Source organism: Amblyomma mixtum, chromosome 9, assembly GCF_055824585.1.
Source record: "Amblyomma mixtum isolate Tamu chromosome 9, ASM5582458v1, whole genome shotgun sequence".
NCBI classification, from domain to species: Eukaryota; Metazoa; Arthropoda; class Arachnida; order Ixodida; family Ixodidae; genus Amblyomma; species Amblyomma mixtum.
The window spans coordinates 39,000,249-39,006,752 of NC_143020.1; the positions used below are offsets into that span (position 1 = coordinate 39,000,249).

Sequence of the window (6,504 nt, forward strand, 5' to 3'; positions counted from 1 at the left end):
ACAATGAAAAGTAATGGAAAGAACAACTTATGTTAAGTTAGAACAAATTTGACAAAATGTGATTGATGACAGCAAATGACCTCGAACACTGCAACCTAGAAAATAACGAGTAGGAAAGCAGCGCTTCTGACACGGGGAAGTTCCTCTCACGAAAACTGCAAGCTGTGACGCGGGGTTCATCTCGCCCACTGGCACCTTTCGCGCGCTCTTTCTGTACGATTTCTAGTCCTGTAACAAATATCGTCACTCGGTCTGAAGATATATAGTGAAGAAATTGGGAGCAGTTCAAAAGACTCCCCGTTTAGTTTCTCACGGCTTTTTGATAACGATCTTAAAGGAATCGAGAAGATTGCACACTTCCTTGTAGCGGCGGGTGCCGCCCAAGTACACGAACTGCTAGCAACCAAACAAATCACGCTTTATTGCCACATACAGTCATATATATACACATAGCGACACTGGTGCCTCTAGCGGCAGGTGATTCCCAAAACGGAACCGAAACCACATATACAACATATTCCTTTCCTTATAAAAAGAACAGCTACATGTGTTAGTGATTTAGTAGTGTTAGTACGTTAGTGCTCTTTTACAGAAGTATATTTACAGTAACAACAATGTGCTTGTCTTATGCACTTCATACAAAAATATAAAACAAAAAGAGGAAAACAAGATACAACTCCATTTATGTCCATATTTCACAACGTCAGCAAACTCAACACTCGTGCAGATTGTGACAGGTTCATGTTCACTGCAAAACGTGTCTTTCTGTACTTAGTGTCCATAGCGGTCTGGAGGTCGTCTATTCCTTGATGGCTGTACCCTACGCGGAGGTCCCGATGCTTCTGAGAAACCACTGGCGGCAGGCGAAGTCTCTTCCGGCTCACAGCCGGTCACTGGTGGCATAGGCGGCTGCTTCGCAGCAGCCACAGCTGAAGTTCCGGTTGGCGCTTCTGAAACGGGTCTCTCCAAGGTAGGCGGTGAGCTGCTTTCCCTAGCGGTGTCATTTGTATCATTCCTTTCCCCCCACCCACAGAGAGATGCAGAAGCTCGTGGCATCCTTGACAACTTTGAAGCGTTCCATGTTTTTCCATCATCAAGTTGGAAAGACGATTGCCCCTGCTTTCTTATCACTTTTCTTGGGCGGCTAAAGTCCAGGTCACCTTTAAAAGCAGTTGTCGGTTTGCGTACTCGTACAAGGTCACCAACATCCACTTTGGTTTCCCTTGCGGCCCTGCGAGCGTCTGTGTATAGTTTACTGGATAGCTGCTTTTGCTTCACCCGATCGCGTAGGCGGTGGAGCTCTGAACTAGGGTCGGTTGCAAATATTGCTGACGGATACCCAACGATATCGAGCCGAGTCCTTGGCAGACGTCCATGCAGGAGAAGTGCTGGGGCAACTGCAGTTGTGGCATGCGGCGTACAACGGTAAATGCCCAAGTATTCTGTTACCGTTTGGCGTAAGGGACGCTGCTCGAGTGTAGCCACTTGAACAAAGCTTTTAAAAACTCTGTTGAACCGTTCTACCTGTCCGTTTGCTTGCGGGTAGTATACGGATGAATGCCGCAAGCGGATGCCGCGATCCTGCAGAAAAGCTTGGAACTCTCGAGATGAAAACTGTGGCCCGTTATCGCAAACAATTTCCTCAGGGTAACCTTCACGTGCGAACACTGACAGCAAGAAGCCTGTTACTGTGCGTGTTGTGGCTTGGTTGCAAAAGTATACTTCGGGCCACTTAGAAAAGTAGTCGACCAGCGTGATCGCATATCGACAATCGTGTGGTGCTCTCTCAAATGGGCCAAAAATGTCCATGCCGAGCTTTAGCCACGGTTCCTTTGGTAAGGGGACCGGGTTCAATGGTGCAGTCATAACCTTCGTGCTCTTGTCCGCTGCCTGGCATATACTACACGTTTGAATAGTTGCTCGACTTGCCTGTCCATGGCTGGCTACCAAAATATTTCTCGCAGACGTGCTTTCGTTCGTACAATTCCAGGGATAGCCTCATGAGCAGCGGTAATTATCCGCGCTGTAAGTAATGCGGGAACCACAAGGCGTTCGCCACGCAAAATCAAATTGTCCACCACTGACAGTTCATCGCGAAGCTTGAAGAAAGGTTGAAGCTCACCCGGCAGAGATTTTTGCGCAGGCCAGGACGATTCAATGTAGGCCTTGATTCGTTGCAGTGTGCTGTCTTCTGACTGGGCCTGTTCAAACTCTTCCCTGGTAATGCAAGAAGAAATAAGGGCAACTGATACAGTTTCATCTGGTAAAGTTTCTTCCGAGACCAATGGTCGTAGCGAGAGCGGAAGGCGCCGAAGTTTGGATTGCACTGGCTGCACCGTGGATCGCGTTTTGACGTGATGCACAAAACCTTTCGCGAGGCCAAGGCCTGGATCGAAAAGAGATCCAAACTCGCCAACTAATTCCTTTGGGAGGTTAATATCCTGCACGGCTTTCGTCGGGTCAGGGCGCTGTTCCCTTCGAGAATTAGAAGTTAGCGTCGTTTCAAGGCATTGAAGAGATGACCCATCAATCTGTAGACCGAGGGCCTTGATGGCATCGATACCCAAGAGTGAGGTGCCTTTTTCAACGACGTAGAAAAGAAGGCTTGTTGTGCTAGCTTGGTACGTAACGTCAGCGAAGAAACAGCCACGAACCGGAATTGGCTGTTTTGAATAGTCCAGTAACCGGACAGTCGGGGCCAAAAGTACTTGGCCTTCAAAATACTGCTTAAAAAGATCGTGTGCAACAATGGAAACTGACGACCCAGAATCTACAAGGAAAGTTATGTCCGCACGGCCAATCGAAACTGTGACGTGAACAGCGGAGCGAGCGGCCGACGTCACAGCCAGAATGCTCAAAACTTCCTCGCTCGGAGAATCTTGGCTGTCTACCTCACGCACCGGAGCGGAGCCTCGTTTCTTGCAAACATAGCGGAAGTGACCCATGACACCGCAATGGTGACAACGCTTGCTTTTGGCTGGACAGCGAACTGATGCTGCATTGTGCTGGGATGAACCGCAGCGGTAACAATGAGACTGGCGGTTGTGCGCCCGCTTCGAGCTCTCGTCGGATTCTGGTGTACGCGTAGGCGTATTTCCACGAGTATTTATGCGTCCAACATCTACAGAAGGAAATTCTTGCAGATCATTGTACGCCTGCTCAAACTGCCTTGCCAGTAGTACTGCTCTAGCGAACGAGAGAGACGATCCTTCAAGCAGAAGACGCTCGCGCAAGCTCCGAGACGAAATACCCGCAACGAACTGGTCACGCAGCGAATCTTCTTCGACAGGAAAAGAGCATGTAGCAGAAAGCTCCCGCAATGCTGTGATGTACTCATTCACTGATTCACCAGCTTGCTGAACTCGCCTACTGAAACGATGCCGTTCGGCAACAACATTGCTTGTTGCCGAAAAATGAGCGTGCAGAGCGGTAACTGCGATATCGTACGACGATACTTCAGGCCTTGTATCGCCTGTGCCCTTGCTATCTTCCGACGCTTTATCAGTAGCAATTTGCTCACCGAGCTTGGCGTTGTCCAACGATGGAAGTGGTAATGTGTAAAATATGCGCTGACCTTCTACGCCGAGGCTGTGAAGAAGTAGTGCTTTGCGACGATCCGGCGTGCAGTCAGAGGCCCCCGAAGCAAGCAGGTAGTTCTCGAAGATGCGGAACCATTGCGGCCACGCAACAGCAGGTCGACCAGGCACAGGCAGGAACGGGGGCGGCGGCGCGATTCCAGAAATGCTCATGGCGCCGGAAAGCAAGCGGCGAAAGTCACGCCCCCCGAAATGATCCCGTCCTCGTCGCCAATGTTGTAGCGGCGGGTGCCGCCCAAGTACACGAACTGCTAGCAACAAAACAAATCCCGCTTTATTGCCACATACAGTCATATATATACACATAGCGACACTGGTGCCTCTAGCGGCAGGTGATTCTCAAAACGGAACCGAAACCACATATACAACACATAACATCGCTTTTTTTACCAGCCGGGAGGAGCTTTACGCCGCTCTCGCGAGCCGTGAAGTGGTGACCCGCTTGCAGCAGGTAGGCGTAACTGATAGTCCACAGAAACGCCAGGCTGAGCTGGAATGCCTAACACACGTTATTGGCGGGTGCTCCCCGAAGACAACTGGTGACTAACATCCATGTGATTCAGGAGTACCTCTGGAAGGTTACGAAGACAAACATACGGGCGTTCCGAGGCCTAACTGGTTATTACAATAGCTGCATCATAAACTGCTCGCAGAAAACAGAGCCCATTCCGATATCTTACGAAGTAGCTCGTTTTAAAGAGGGCGTTAATCGGTAAAACGATCGAGAGAGCTCGGCACTCTGAACGCTCCTTGTGCAGTGCGATCGGTGTGAAAGAGGCTTGGGAGTTGTGCTGGGAGCAGGGCACCGGGTATTCTTTGTGAGCCGTAAACTGACAACCACAGGGCAGGCATGTAGTCAACTGGTGCAATAATGTCCCCGTGTAGCCTGGGTTACCCAAAGTCTTGGTGCTATTTCGCAGGTTGGCAGTTTTTTGTCCAGACCTACCACTGCTTTTGAAGTAACCTCGATACATGTCGCTGAAAAATGGGAGCTTCTACACTGCAGCCTAGTACTCCAGTGATACAGCCTTGCGATCTGCTACTGAAGGGGGCGAGAAAACGGAAATGCCGGAAATCTCAGCAGGAATTTCTCTCGGCAGAGCTATGTGAACAGCACTGAAAAAAAAAAAAACATACAGGTCTACCCTAGTTACACCAAACTTTGAGGAATAGCTGTAAGATAATATATATTTTCAGATTCTACTCGTCGAGGTCTTCTCAACGGTGTATAGTAATGTCATATTTTTACTCAGAAATAAATAATGAACTGAAATTAAGAAGTGTAATTGGTACAATGTAAATATGTTCGATATAACACACCGACTATGACTCGGAACTATAGAGTACAGTAGAATTTTCTCTTCATGATTAGCTAATTAACGGCAGTTATTAAGACGTGCAGCTCGTACAGTACAACCGTATTCGTCACAAGTTATCCAGCGACATATTATGACATTGTACCGTAAAGACAAATTTTCAATCACAGTTAATTAAGTAACGTTAAGTAATTAACGGCAATCAGATAACACTTGTAATTAGCAAAGTGTAATTGTACTTGATGCAAGCTATGCAACGATATAGGAGCCGTTATTGCTGCGCAAGGTTCAGTTTTAGTCACAATTAACTAATGCACAGTTATTAAGGCGCATAGTTTGTACAAAGCAATTGTGCTCGATATACACTATCCAACGAGATAGGAATTTAAATTGTAGTGTAAAGTTCAATTTGTAGAAACAATTAACTAATTACAACGGACAATAAGTACCCATCAGTTGTACTCGACAAAGGTACCGAGTTTCATCCCGTTATAAGGAGGTGAAATTTCGGGAAGGGTTTCGCCAGTTTTGGGGGTGGCAGGGCTAGCTTTTGGTTAGGAGCACCATGTTGCTCTTGCTCGAATTTCTCAAGCGTACTGCTAGGCCGTCGCAGTAGAGCACTGGGAGCTAAGTAACATCTTTCTTGATGCAAGACGCATTTTGATCTTCTCTAAGCTGTAGGTCATTCGTTGGTAGCGTACCGGTCACGTGTTCCTGAGGGGAATTGGCGCATATAGTAGAGCTATCGCTCTGAAATTATATTTTGTTCCGTTTTGAATCTTATTTGCATTCAACATTACAATATTTCTTTGCTGCCAAAAGTGAGTGGCTTCTTTTCAGCAAAATTCAGAAGCGAGCGGCTTCCGTGTCGAAAGATAAAAACGAGCTGAAGTGGGTGCGCCAAGCCGGATATGCACAGAAGCATTTGAAGTAAGGGCTGCGTCGTGCTTCAGTTGTGCTCCTTGCGCTCCTTGTCCTAACGCAGCCATTTCTCCGAGATTTGGCGTGCGCTTCCCTGCTAGAGCTATGGGTTTGGCGCACATTTCAGCGCTAATGCATAGATAAAAAAATTTGATCAAGAGCGGACGCTCGGCTAAATCTGGCTCCAGGAACTGCGTAATGGCTTAGTTTCTCACCCATCCGTCAAGTGGCGACACCAGCGTTGACGAGGGCAGCGAGGACGATGGCGACGGGAAAGACGGGCAGACGAGGCAGACTAACTTGGTTCAGCGCAAAAGACGAACACAAAGAAAGGAAACGACACACACGACACACACACATGCTTTCTTTGTGTTCGTCTTTTCAGCTTAACCAAGTTTCAACGATGTCCCACCAACTAGCCCAGCACGAGACAGAATAAACCCAGGATACGGTCGTCTGCGCGGCTGCGCATTTGACTGCGCGGCTTTTTAACACGCAGACTCCGTGTGTTTGCGTCTATCTTGGCCTTAGACGCGGAACTCGGGCGGTTTCTGACGACGGCAAGGTGAGAAATGTGTTTTTGCATAACTACTGCGCTTTTCAACCAGTTCAGGCTGTCCACGCCGGTCGGTGCCTTGAATTGCGCAGTTAGCGAATTGCATGCCCACGAC

At 48.2% G+C, this 6,504-nt stretch overlaps 1 pseudogene; it reads right to left on the reverse strand.

Annotated features, from left to right (window-relative positions):
- Positions 1-2,352: 2,352 nt before the first annotated feature.
- Positions 2,353-3,846, reverse strand: LOC149328800 (uncharacterized; annotated as a pseudogene).
- Between the last annotated feature and the right edge of the window lie 2,658 nt (positions 3,847-6,504).